Source organism: Phalangium opilio, unplaced genomic scaffold (genome assembly GCF_054372755.1).
Source record: "Phalangium opilio isolate 3A_F unplaced genomic scaffold, DU_Popi_V2 ptg000103l_1, whole genome shotgun sequence".
Lineage (NCBI taxonomy): Eukaryota > Metazoa > Arthropoda > Arachnida > Opiliones > Phalangiidae > Phalangium > Phalangium opilio.
The window spans coordinates 2301008-2315947 of record NW_028324205.1 but is presented as its reverse complement, the minus strand read 5'-3'; positions in this window follow the sequence as shown (position 1 = coordinate 2315947).

Genomic DNA, 14940 nt, shown 5'->3' with positions numbered 1-14940 from the left:
AATATATTTCTTGGCACAACCAAGGGTTAACATTTTTCTCCTAAAACAACTACATTTTTAAATATTGGTATTTTAAATAGAAGATGAGAAGTCGCTCACCAGATGGCACCTCCTTAAAACTACTAAGAATTGAACATAGGTTTACCCTTATAAAACGCTTATTCGAATAGTGCTCTCGAAAATAGTTTTTAAATAGTGGTCGTTAAGTCGTTGCACTTCGGTGAGATTTAACATGATTACCGTTTGCTTTATTAGAAAGAGTAAGGGTGGGGTTTCCTTTTTCGCTTAGATGTCTGCTGTGTGTAGGGATGGGTGATGGGGTCTAGATGACACTGACAGATGACAGGTAGTACAGGGTAAATACGCATTTTTTGGCCAAAGAAAGGAACTAAATATGACCAAGCTGAAAATTTCAGAATCCAAAGAGCTTATGGTCCTAATTAACGTCCCAAAAGTCCCCAAGCCTCCGGTGCCGGCTTTCGCCGCCATATTGGAAAATGGCCGCCATACCGGATGTTTCTATATCTCGAGATCTAATAGACCGATTTACATGAAGTTTGTTTTAAACGATGTCTTATGACGATTACAATCCAAACAGATGCAATTTTGTAGCCCTTACATTATTATTACAGAGGTGCTCACGCTAATCATAATAAAAAAATTCAAAAATATTCTGCTTTCCAAAATTCTTAAATGTTAAACGTACTTTAATTTTTTTCTAAAATCATCGTTATTTACATTTGTTTACGCTCAATCATACTAATTTCTCTGTTTTAATATCAATCAAATTAATCTCGAGATTTATTGAATCGTTTGAGACCCCACGCACATTTCGGCGTGTCTAGTAATTTAAGCCTGGTAGCCGTTCATGGAACTGCGTGGTGCCTCAATCGTTATCGATTATTTTAGCTTCAGGGTGGATTTACAGTTTTAGTTTCTGTTCCAATTTCCCAATAGAGTAAGCTATGTCTATAGCATCACTATTTTTTTCAAAAGTATTTGAAAAATATTTAATTTAACCTAACGTTAGTTAAAATTTAAGATGAATTAGGCGAATAAGTGCGTTTTGGGTTCTGAGCCTTTCAGTTGCGAAACTGTCATCGTGACAAGGGGGATTAAAACATTAATCGAATGCAGTTTGAAAAGGAAGGATCAATTACATGTAAAACTACAAGATGTGGCAAGTATTTCAGTTCACACTTTCTGTAGGAAAAATTATACGCGTCCCTCGAGCATTGAGGCTCATCTAAAAGCCACTTCCACTGAGACATCTGGAAATGAGTTAACTGATAATGCAGTGAGACTACGATCATCTCTCGAACAATTTGACTTTAAGACCAACTGTTTATTTTGTGGAAAGATTTTACTTAGTGAAAGGAAAGAAAAACAGGAAATACGGTATCGCATACCAGTTTCAGAAGTGACAACCCAAGAGATAGCTGACGCTATAAAGAAACGCGCTCTTGAACGAAACGATGAACTTGGGGAAATTTTTAATGCGCATGTAAATTCGGTGGTAGATTTAGTTGCCGCAGAAGCAAAGTACCATAGGCCATGCAAGCTCGAATTTTTCTTGGAAGAAGAATCATCATGACATATAGGACGACCTGGAAACCCAGAACTAGGGGAAGCCTTTTCCAAATTATGTTCCTTCTTGGAAAATAGTGACGAATGTCAATATTCCTTGGATGATTTAGAAGAAACATTTAAGGCATTTTCGCCTTCAAAATGCATGTACACCACCAAACATTTAAAAAACAAGCTGAAAGAAAGATACGGCGATAATATTACGTTGACTGATATGAAGGGGGCAACCCGCGTCGTTTCTTTTAAAGATTTACATGTTAGGATTTGATAAGAGTCAAGTAGACACTCCGTTACGGAAAGTAAACATCTCGGAGATATAAATAGAGGTGTACAAGCCTTATTCATTTATACGAGTCTCATATACCCCCAGGTAATAGGTGACTCTTGGGGTGGGCTTTTACGTACAATTCCAAGACCTGAAAACAGTCGAGATAATAAACCTCACGTGTTAACATTCAATCCAATTAATTATTATCCAGTACGTACACCCAATTTTAATTTAGTTGAGATAGATATAACGACAGATTCGGGAACGAAAATTCCATTCAAACTCGGAAAAACCGTTACGGCTTTACATTTTAGAAGGATCCGTAATCACTAATAATGTCTGTACGGAATAGATATTATCATTATTATTTACAACAATCGGGTGTGGCGTTTGTTGGGCCAGTATTTCAAAGAGGAAATGGTTTGGGATCTATATTTAAGAGTTTAGTTCGCTTCATAACACCCATACTCAAACCAGCAGCAAAAGCTGTTGGACGAGAAGCGAAAGGTGTCGGAAGTAGATGGTTCGGCGACATATCAACGGGAGCAGATCCTAAAAGCTCTTGAATAGGAAAGAATAAGGAAGAAGACTGATTTTTTAGCTTAAAGAAGAACCCTTAAATATCAAAGGGAGGGGTATAAAAGTTGGGAATTTACACGAGTAATAATTAGTTTACGCTGAAACAGTGACAAATAAAGTTATTCAAAATGGAAGGAATGATGTCGGAATTAGATTTTTTCGCTAAACCCGTCTCTAATTTGAATATTGTGTCTAGTAACGATATACAACTACAAACTGTTAATGCTATAACGGATGGTGGTCCATTGGAATTTTTTATTCCCGGAACTCCTGATAGTTATATAGACACTTCAAAAATTAAACTGTACGTTAAGGCTCAAATATTAGGAATTGATACAACTGATAATACATGGAAAGCTATCGCACCAAACGATAAACTCGGCCCGGCTAATTTAACCTTATGGAGTTTATTTGATCAAATTGAAGTTATGTTTAACGATACTCAGGTTCAAGTCGTGAATAACTTGGCCCCATATATCGCTTATTTCGAAACAATGTTAAATTATGGGAAAAAAGCTAAAGAAACGCAATTGGGGTTAGAAATGTTTTACAAAGATTCAAAACTAACAAATGCCGATTCACACCATAATGAGAATATCGGAATGAAATCTAGAAGAACTAGAACCGGAGGGTCTAAAATATTTGAAATGATAGGGAGATTACACGTTGATGTATGTAAGATGAACAAGTTCTTATTGAACAACGTTGATATTAAGTTTAAATTTATTAGATCACCGGATACTTTTCGAATAATTTATCAACCTGGCGCTGAGGCCCAAGGTGTTGCTGCCGATCCAATTAATAATTATAAAATCTTTATTAAATCAGCTTCTTTATTTGTACGGAAAATAAAACCAAACTCTGAAATTATGCTAGCGCATGCTATGGTTTTGGAAAAAACACCGTGTGTGTATCCCATTAATCAAACTGCGGCAAAGTATTTTAGTATCGAAACCGGGAACAGTGACACGATTAAAGAAAACTTATTTTTAGATAGAATTCCTAATCGAATGATTATCGGATTCGTTAAAACAATAGCATTCAATGGCCGTTTATCTCAAAATCCATTTTATTTCGAACACCTAGATTTAAACTTTTTATCAGTTACAGTAGGGAATAAAAATTATCCTGATCAACCACTTACACCGGTTTATACTCTCGATCATTACTGTAGGGAATACGCTTCCTTATTTATGGCTCTAGATATGTATGGGAAAAATAAAGGAAACTACATTAGTCTTTTTGATTATCCTAGAGGTAACACTCTATACGCTGTTGACTTTACTCCGGAAAAGCAGGCTAGTGCCGAGCATTGTTCTTTAGAAAAACACGGTAGTTTAAGGTTGACTATACGTTTTAAAAAAGCACTCACTTTTCCGGTAACAGCCATAGTATACGCCGAGTTCGAAAACGAGTTATTAATAACGAGGGATCGTAACGTTTTGTACAATTTAGAGTGAGAGTATGGACGAGTACGTTTATTTACCAACTCGAAAAGATAATAATCTTCTCGTAACAGTTAGAAATAACAAAAGACACGTAACTATCGTCGGTAATTGTTGGGATTTTAAGGAAATTAAAAAGGTGTTGAATGAAATATAAAATTAAACGTCTCCAACGAATTAACGTCAAATGATCGCGTCAAAATCATGAAAGAACAACAGTACAATCTCTCCGATAAACAAACTATCGAGATAGCCGAAGCTGGCGATGATCTAATTACTTCCATTTCCGATAATGCGAGAACGGAGTATGTGGTTACTATTAGTAACAAAGTATATCAAAACTTATGGTTGCTGGTGGATTATATAAACTTGTTTTTCCAAGACGTCTTACCCCGCTTCCACAGTACCCTACCGGAAAATTTTCAAGTTGAAGGTTACGTATCTGGAACCGGAACAAAGTATATCGACATTCGACAATTCGTATGCGAAAATTCGAATATTCATCGTTACGATTTACTGTGGATGGCTACGTGTAAAGGATTTTGTTTAAATAAAACCACGTGGAACCGATTGAAACAAATAAAACCGGAATTGGACCGACAATTGGAAATAAAAGCCAATACCAAGGAATTATTCAGATCAATGATTTTGCGAGACATTACCGAAAAGTTACTGGAAAACACAAACTGCTGCAGTAATCTTAATTGCCAAGGTGAAATCGAACACCACGTATCCTGCACGTCAAATTCGAATACTGACTTGAATATCCTACAAGCGATATCGATGTTAAATAAGACGAACCTGAAGAATGAGTTTGAAAAACGATTTGGAGAGAAGAACGAAAATTTGGATCAATTATTTCTTATTATTACCGACAATGTAACGGAATTGAAAAGAGATGTTTTTTACAATTACGTTTGATAAATAAAAAGCTTATTCACAGATGGTTTTTTTCTTTATTATCCAATTACCTTCAAAGATGGTTAGTAAACGAATAGCGCGTAAAATCGAAAATATATATTACGATCCGCAACATCCAGCGAGTTTAGGATCGGTGAGAAAATTCCAAAAAGCTCTACCAAATGTGTCAAAGGAAGATATCGAACAATGGTTGATTTCCCAGCCCGCGTATACGAAACATAAACCCAGAAGAAAAATATATCCTAGAAATCAAACGTACCTCACTAGTATGAACGAGGTTTTCCAATGCGATTTAATTGATTTACCCCAATTATCCAAATACAATAACAAATTATCCAAATACAATAACAAATTATCCAAATACAATAACAAATTATCCAAATACAATAACAAATTATCCAAATACAATAACAAATTATCCAAATACAATAACAAATTATCCAAATACAATAACAAATTATCCAAATACAATAACAAATATCGTTATATTCTAACCGTCATTGACGTCTTGTCGAGATACGCGTGGGCTTTACCGTTAAAAACAAAGGGGGCGAAAGAAATTATAAAAGCTCTCGGTACAATCTTTAAGCAACGTACACCTTCGCGGGTAAATTCCGACGAAGGAAGCGAGTTTAAAAACAAAAAAGTGCAAGCCTATCTTAAAAGTAGGGATATCCATTGGTACGCTAGTTACGGTAATTTAAAATGTGCCATGATAGAAAGATGGAATAGAACATTGAAAACGCGAATGTTTCGATTAATGACGAGAAATAAGAATTATAATTACACGAAACATTTAAAAAAATTGTAAATGTATATAACGCCACTGTTCATTCAACAATCGGTATAGCTCCGAAAAACGTAAATATAAATAACGAGCATTTAATATGGAAACGATTATACTACAAGAAGAAACGTACAAGCAACAAGCCAAAATTACGAAAAGGTGATTTGGTGAGAATTACGACCGACAAAGGCGCCTTTGGTAAAGGATACATTGGATATTGGACGAATGAAATTTTTGTCGTACATAAAGTACTACTACGTACTCCAACTGCTTACATAATAAAAGACGAAATCGACGAAATAATAAAGGGATCATTCTACGAGCCGGAATTACAAAAAGTTGCTAAATGAACACGGAAGAATTAAACCTTTTTTTAAGCACAGATCCTAGAACGAGACCCTACTTCATAGGAGTGTTCCCGAAAGATATTTTACCCGACCCACCAGAACGGAAACCCTATTGTTTCGTAGTCAATTCGGAACCATCCTCAAACTAAGGATTGCATTGGTTAGGAGTCTATATCGACACTAACGATAACGGTTATTTCTTTTGCTCGTACGGCAAAGACCCAAGTTATTACGGTTTTAATTTATCAAGCTACGCTTCCAATTGGTATTACAATAATTGTCAAATACAACCGAATAGTTCATTTACATGCGGGGGACACGTTATTTTTGTTTTAACAAGTTTGTGTTACGGATTTTCTTTTAATGAAATAATACGAGAATTGTACGACGTGAAAGATAAACCTTACAACGACGTGATAATTATGTTAAATATGTGATTACATTTAATGAATCAAGAGAAAAAATGAAATAAAATATTTTTTATTTTAAAAAATTGGTACATTTTCATTTAGACCATTTTATCGGTGTTTTGACTGTTCGCAACTTCATACCCGTAAGGAGACGTCTCGGCGATAAGGATGACCGTCACCATCATCACCATCATCACCCTCCTCCTCCGGTATACCTCTGATATATCGTCGATGTCTCTTCGTTTTCGGAGTCGACGTGAGTTTGGGCCGCGGGAATGACTTCCTAATCGTCGAGGGCACCCTCGAGGACGACCTCGGTGTTGACCTTGAGAGGGCCAGGGGGGTTCCTGGAAGTGATTGTTGTTGCGAAGGCGGCTGTTGCAATACTGAAAACGGATTAGGTGTTAGAAATTGCGGTGGTTGAACGGGTTGTTGAACTTGGAAAACTGGTGGAATATTTGCAACGTTGACGTTAGGAGGTTCTATCAGGCTCTTCATAGTCAAACACTTTTGTAAAGTTAATAAATAATGTCGAAGTTTATCCTCCGAAGAGGTGTTTTGTTTTAAAATCCGACTCATTTCACGATCCAAATCTGTCGCTTCTTTTTCAGCTCCCGATAAAACAGCGGATTCGGGTAGTAATACCATTCGTTTCATCTCGCTAATGAAGTGATGGTAGATATCAAGGTCGGTACCAAAGCAGCTATTAACCCGGGTAAAAAACCTCCCGCCTGTTTTATAAGAAGTTTCCGTTTGTTTTTAGGCGGACCTCTTTTATTAGCTATTTTTCATATATATACTCGATGTTTTTTAATATAAATTCAATCCTTTTCGGGTAATGGAATATTTCCCTTTAACAAATTATAAAACGTGTTGTGAACGGCTTTGATTTGACTTTGCTTGGCTTTTTTCAGTACCTTGGTTAATTTTCCTCCGCCACTTTGACTGGCGCGTACCAATCCACGAAAAAATGGTAAATGTCTGTGTAACGGATGACGTCCTCTCTTTCGATTTTTTCGTTTAAAATTTCTTTTTAATACTTTTTTTAACAAACTCTATTTACGCTTTCTCTTAACCATTCCAACTCCTCGAACGTTCCAACGCGAAATAAAAGACATACGGAAACGATAAATAGTTTTATATACAAAATTTTATTTGTCATCGCATACAATAATCATATTTCCTTCATGCGGAAAAATATTTGTTCTTAAACGCAAATCATCGTGAATGTTTTGTTTTAAATCGATACACAAGTAAGAATAGGGAGTACCCCTGGTAACAAAATTATACGCTCTAGTTACGAGGTTTTTATTATTCGGAAATATTATGTCTGCTCTAGTAAGTTATTTGAGACCCGTCTCGCGGATTTTTAAAAACAATTATGTACGAAGAGTTAAGACTAATACGACTCTCTTTGCCTTGACCAAAAAGATTTTGAGTTAAAAGAGCGACGGATAAATTTTTATGATGAGAACCGACGCAAAATATATTAGCGAAATGGGAACTATTATAACAAGAGAATTCCAGATCATCTATTATTAGAAAATTATTATTATTTTCATCCCAAAATGAAGAATCATCTGGGGGGAGTCCTTCCAAAAATTCAATGTTTTTAAATTCTTTTTTCACAATGTCAAATTTCGGTTGATATTCTTTATAACAGTACACTATCCTGTCCGGAGGTGGTTCGATCAAACAATGGGCGTGTTTCAAAAGGTTAAATATCCACGTCGTTTTACCAGTCATAGTACTACCGGACAGAAACATTTGCATGGGGGCTTGGAATTTTATTCTACAAGCGGACGAATGAAACATTTCTCAAAAAGTTTATTAAAATCGTCAATCCGTTTTTGAAATTGGAGTTTGTTTATTTCTCTCCAATTAACGCGATCTTCGTACGGAATAATAAAAACCACGGGGATATCGTCGAAAGTCACTTTTTTCTTTTAGAGTTGAAATTCCGTGTTGAAAGCATCTATCGACGATTCGAGAATTAAATCGACGAAACTCAACGTAAACGTTTTGATGGATTCGTCAAAATATTCCGTGATTTCTTCCTTTAATCGTCTCTTTTCCCCTTCTTCATCCGCCAGACTCACGTTAGTAATATCGAGTCCGAGAATATAATTACAAAATGGAGCTTGTTTTTGATGAACTTCGTGAGGATTAGTCTCATTCGATCCTCCCCAATCGAATAAGTTATGACAGCTGAAACACATGGTTTTTAAACCGTCGTTCAAGTAAAAGAGACCCGATGCTGCTAGTTCCGCGGGGATAACTTCCAACTCCGACGAATTGCAAGTCCAATGACCATTGAATTATTTTAAACGAAGACTTTCACGATGCATCTTGCTTTAACGAGTATCCAAATGGATATGTTAAAAAATTGTCCGCGATTATTCTCTTATTAAAAGTCACGCCGAAACTTTTTTTCAGATTTCCTAAGAGTAGTTTTGCCCGAGCTTTGTCACGCACAACGTTAAAGGGGATTTCCAAAGTGTAACTAGTTCCCGGAGTGTCTAAAGCCGATTTGATCGAATCAAAGTTAATTATCTGTTCGTTATTCCTGTTTAACGAAATTGCTTTCATTTTCGTAACGCAATGCCCAGTATTTGTTTTGTAACTGTACGATTTCGGACCCGAAGTAACGAATTCCGATATATATCCATTGGGAACTTCGTCGGTCCAATCAACCATAAATTGTCCGACGGGTGGGAGAAATTCGTCACTTTCTTTGTGAATAAATATAATACTATCCGTATCGCAGTACAAAACCCTTTCCTTAAATTTATTCCGAGTCCGAAATAATTCGATCCGACCGTACGAACTAACGAAACTCCCCAACACTGTCGATCCTTTGTAATAGGTCGGACAAAAATCTTTTTTGAATTTGTAGGTCATTAAACAAACGTCATCGTCGTTAATTGGCCGCATATCCGTTAATTCCAATGTCGGATCCATTATAAATTTAATGAAATCTTGATAATCCTTGACGAAAACCGATTTTGGTTTATCGCTGCTTAAACAATGTCGACCCCATAACGAGTTTAAAGCCAATTTCGCCAACGCGCGTAGAGCTGAATTGTTTGTTCCATCTTCGGGCCTAATCTCGATATCTTCTCGTTCTTTAATCAGTCTTAAATATTCCGTTTTTTCCTCATCGGTGGTAACGTTGCGATGCCAGTCAGAGTTTTGGATTTTTAGTTTCAAAAATGTATTAATGTAACTTCCGAAAAAACCAGGATCTTTATCCTTGATATAGGTGTACCTTTCGGGGTAATGGTGAACCTCGAAGATTTCCAATATAACGTAACCGGTTTCGACCGCCATGTATATTTCTGGGGTGGGCCAAATCCCTTCGAAAGCTCGTTCGGAGTCGTTATGCCCGCAGGCGGTTTGTATATCGTTTTCCACGCAAGTACGACACAAAGCGAAAAATAGTTTTTTTCTGGTTCGAATTGGTAATGCCGGTATGTAAGCGTCTTTCGGAGCTAATATTTTACAAGACATTACCCCAAAGTAATGATTAAAATCGAATGAAAAATCTCTCGTAATAATCTCCGGGTGATTTTTAGGATAGTCTCTGTTTTTACATACAAAGGGTTACAAACTACAAACATCGTAATATAGAACTTTTTCGTTTGGTTTTGTTTTATGATAGAGCCTGAAGCATTCAGTACGACCACCGTATAATGCCGATCTTGGTCCTATCGGATCTCGAAATTGTAACGAATCGCAAAACTTTCTTAACTCGATTCTGTTTTTCAACATTTCATCAAACTCGCAACTCCATATTTTTACATATTCAGCGTTCGGTGCATTACACATGATATCATCATCTCAATCCAGAGTTCTCTCGTATAAATTTTTAAACGTATCTTGCAATAACGGATTCCATTCGCCTCCTTTCGTATGCTTCGGACATCCGTGAATAAAATCTCCGTCAAATTGAAATATTATTTCGGGTTGAGAAGAATAACCATCTACCGGGTATCGTCCAATCTTCTTTTCACCTTCCAACGAGAGAACCGATTGAATTTTTATTCCGCATTATTTTTCTTCCCACGCCAACCATTTTAAAGCGGATTTGCTTTGATTGTAGTTAATCCTGTACCCGTTACACGGTACTACTCCGAGCGTAAATTCTTCCAAGTATTTATGAAGGAAAATATTCGTGCATGCCCCCGCTATGGTTAAAGCGTTCATATTTAAAACATCGAAACCAGTTTCCTTCTCGAACAATTGTCTAAATTTATCCATACTCTGTTGTAAAACCTTAACATCCATGATTGTATAAAATTCCAGTTCTTCGCGTAAATTATAGACCGATTGTCTCGATTTCGTCGCGTACCATTCGAGAAAATCTTTATAATCTTTTTCTTTCATATGTTCCGGTTGAAAATACTCTGTCGGCGGTAGTGGACCGACATAATCCAAAGTTTCTTCGGTGTGGAATATGTAAGGGAAAAATTCTTTTCTATTTTCACCCAAAGAAAATGTCGCGGGGAACGATCTTAATGAATGCGAGACGAAATTGAAAGAGTCAATAAATTTAATTTTAGATTTTTCAAAAAAATTGCCAACATTTTGCTTCCGTCAAAAACAATATCCGGTATGATGTTCAATTTTAATAACCCACGAAGAATAAAGAACGAATCGAAACCTTTACTGTTATGGGCTAACAACGTAATATTTTCAAAAACCGGTTTAGTTGTTTTAAGCCGTTTTGTCGCGTGTTGGAAAACCATTTCTTTCGTCCCGAATAAATAATTAAGAAATTTATCGACGCAGTCGAACCCCCGAAATATCTCGTACTCGTAATTGTTCCCTTCATTTTCTTGCATAGCACTAACGAGTAAGACAGGGACGTGTTCGTTATTTTTAACGATTGATTCGGTATCGAAATAACAATATCTGGTTTTTTCGTACGTTCTCGAAAGAGGCATAACGTAACAACGGTTCCTCTCGTGTACGCGTAAACAGTTTTTACATGGTTTCGAGCAAGACTGTTTTTCTTTCAGTTCTAGTCCGCATTTTAAACACCTTTTAAAGTTATCGCACGTTCCGTTAGATATATGAAAATTCAAACATTCTTCTCCTTTAAAAAACGATGGCATTTTCGACATTTAACAGGTTTAATTAGTTTATCTTCGTGGAATACATTTAAAGTTCTATATCTACTACATTTAACTCGATTTTAGCAAAAGTGATTATTCTTTTGATTATATCCGTGCATAAGTGGATAATGTTACAGCTCCCTATAAGTACTGGACGTAGGTTATACTTTTATAAACAGCGTTTTCTTCCAGGACATCCAAGCCCGCCATCTATAGCTCAGTTTAGTTAACCGGATCTGGAGTTACGTTAGACTACGGAAGTTCCGGTTGATGGGAATGGCTGTCAGACCGCTGTCAGTGTCGTGATTAGTGTGAAACTTGTTATCGCGTTATAATTTTGATTTAGAATGGCTTATTTTTCTTTTGCTAATTAGAAAAAGGGACTAGTATCAATGTATTTAATTTCAATGCCAAATGAATGACACATCTGAACATGATTTATGTGTTATTATAAGCACTTAACCGTAAGCGACTAAAACGTTTTGTAAAACTGAAAAATATTGACCAGCATCTTTTGCAAACGGAAAACGTTAAAGCATTGAAGAAATTTGTCAGACTTAAAGAAGGAAAACAAATTTCTGTCTACGCACATAACCTATAATTAGTAATAAATCGGTACAGCTATCCCCGCTAAAAACCTTTAAATCGGTGGAAACTCAGTGCTGTATTTGGAATGCATGAAAAATGTTCTAGCACGATGAAGGCTATTTTGATCATTAGAATTCATATTAATTTCCTTTCCAACACAAGCGTTTAAAAATTGCGCAAAATACCTATTAATTTTTTTCAAGTCGGAAAAATAAAGTGGACTTCTACTATTATATTCACAACCCAACAACTATGTATGGAACAACTTGTTTCCTTTGGCGCTCTTCTCTCTCAAACCTTTCCTCATTGGCTAACACTTACTTCCGTTTGTTTGCCCCGCTTATTAAAAATTTCATTCGCGCCAAAATCATTCCTCTTGTTTAGTTCACAAATTCGCCGCTGCGTTTCGCATATACCCTTTTCCCTTCAGTGCTGGGAGACAATGCTGATGCGCAGCGATATTATATCGTCCAGTACTTCTAGGGAGCTGTAATATGATCCACTTCTGATCCGTGAAATACTTTTAAACATTTAGAACAATACGATTTACCGCCAAACATTGTATGCAATTCCTTAACTACATGCACGTGATCATTAACTAACAATAAAAAAATTTGTTTTTCCTTGAAAGGTCCGACAAAATATTTTTCTAAATTATCAGCTCTGATTATAATTATTTGATATTCGTTTAAGTAAGTTTGAAAATTTTGAATATCTAATAAATTAACGGTATCCGGAGAAATATTAGCGTTTATATATAATTGGTCCGCTTTTTCTTTTTGGAGGGGGTGATTACAGTTTTTTATCTTTCTAAAATAAAAAAGTGACTCGTTCGTTGTTTGATACTTTTTGTTCGTATTCTTTTCGAATCTCTTATCAGCCAAATAAATTCCTATCACCAAAGCTCTTCCAAAACATAAGTTATCGGTATTGTCAATGTGAATGTAATTTGAACTCGTTTTTATAAACGTATCCAAAATTACTATATTTCTATTTTTTATCGATTTTGATCGACGTCCAACGGGTACGTCGCAATGTAAAAAAATAACGTCAAAAACTAAAGAGCTTTGTAAATGGAAATTTCGATATGATTGGGCAACTTGACTTATAGCTCCTATTACTCTTTCAGCCGTTAATTCATTAATATTCATAAACCTTAAATTTATCGGACTATCCAACTCATACGAACGAATACAAAATCTAACTCTATTATATCCTTGATGATTGCGTAATAATTCAAAGAGTATGGAATTAATTATACTAACAAACGTTTCGTTTACTTCGGTTAATTTAATACGTTCTAAATTTTTAAATTTAATTTTACATTCTACTTGATAACATTTGTATTTTCGAGAATTTTTTTTATCTAATATTTTTCGCAAGTATAAAATTGCTAAGGATTAGCTTTAACACTTAAATTTAGCGGTTCTTCATTTTCGGAATCGCTCGAACTACTCATCTTAAAATGAGTAAGTTTATCAAATTGTTTAGAGTTTTATATCTTTTTTTTCGTTTTTCTTCTTTTTCTTTTAAATCGATTTCGAGTCTGTGTTGTAACATGGCCGCGTGAGGTGATAGATGTCCTCTGGTGCGATGATTTTCCGGTCCCGAGAAGTCCCTTTCAATTTCCTCGAAAAAATTACGTGCAATGATAGGGACGTTTCCACACCTGGTTCCTGACCCAAAAACAAATCTGCATAACGGTTGTTCGCGGTAATGAACAGCCAATGGATGATTGTCGGCTCTCCATCCAGTCAAGGCGGTAAGGCATGAAAAAGAACGAACGGTTTTAGGACTAATGCAATAAAAACCGCTGGCTGCCATGTCATCCACGCTAATAGCTTCGACAGACCATATCTTGAACGTTGATAATCTGTTAACTTCGAGTCTCATATCCATCCCATCAACCAGGTATATATTCTCTTCTTTTTTATATTAAATAGTAGTGGTAATTGATATATTGGGTATATAGTATGTATAAATACGTTAATAGATATACGAGTAATAGATATTGGGATTCCATATTGTTGATTATTCGTTTTTGTTAAAAAACGAATAATTTTTCGTGATCTTGTCGGGATTATCGATCATATGCTTGGCAATCTTGTTCACGATAGATCGAATTTGTTTACATTCGACGCTATCTTTAGACGCGAGAAATCTTAATCTTCTTCCATGGCATTGCCAAATATCTTTATTATCTCTATCTTTTATATCCGCGTACTTGTAAATTTGAATATCGAAATAAAAATCGTCACGCGACGCTGGTAAAGAAGTCACGTAACTAGCTAAACCTCGCTTAATATCGTATCTAAGGACAATGCCGGTTTTTTCGATATCAGTTTCCTCTTTAACGTTTTTAATTTGTTCTAAAATATCTATTTGCTCCTCATCATCAGATATATTAATTTTTCGCTTACCGAGTGAAGATGAAGATGCCATAACGAACGTCGAGTGAAGAACGAATAAAATATCCGAAAATCCCGAGACCTTATATACACCATCCCCGCCGCCCCAGGGGAGGGGGATGACACACGGCGTCCCCACGCACTAGCGCGGGGACGCTTAATTATACGGTTAAAAATATTTTTTCCCAGAAATAATTACGATAGAATTCTCGTAGATAATTATAGCCTCTATATTTTTTGAAAGTAATTACGAGTTAGAATTCCACCTGGATACCTCAATAATATATTTTTTTAGATAATTATACTTAATGATACCCCTAGGTATATTTTTTTTGTATTACAATGTATCAAAAATAATTGCTTTTTTATCTGGCTGTGGGTATACTTTTTAATAATAGTAGATATACGATTTCAAACACCTGGATACCCCTAGGTTATAAAATATATTTTTTGAAAAGTAATTTACCGAGAATTCTCGTCGTT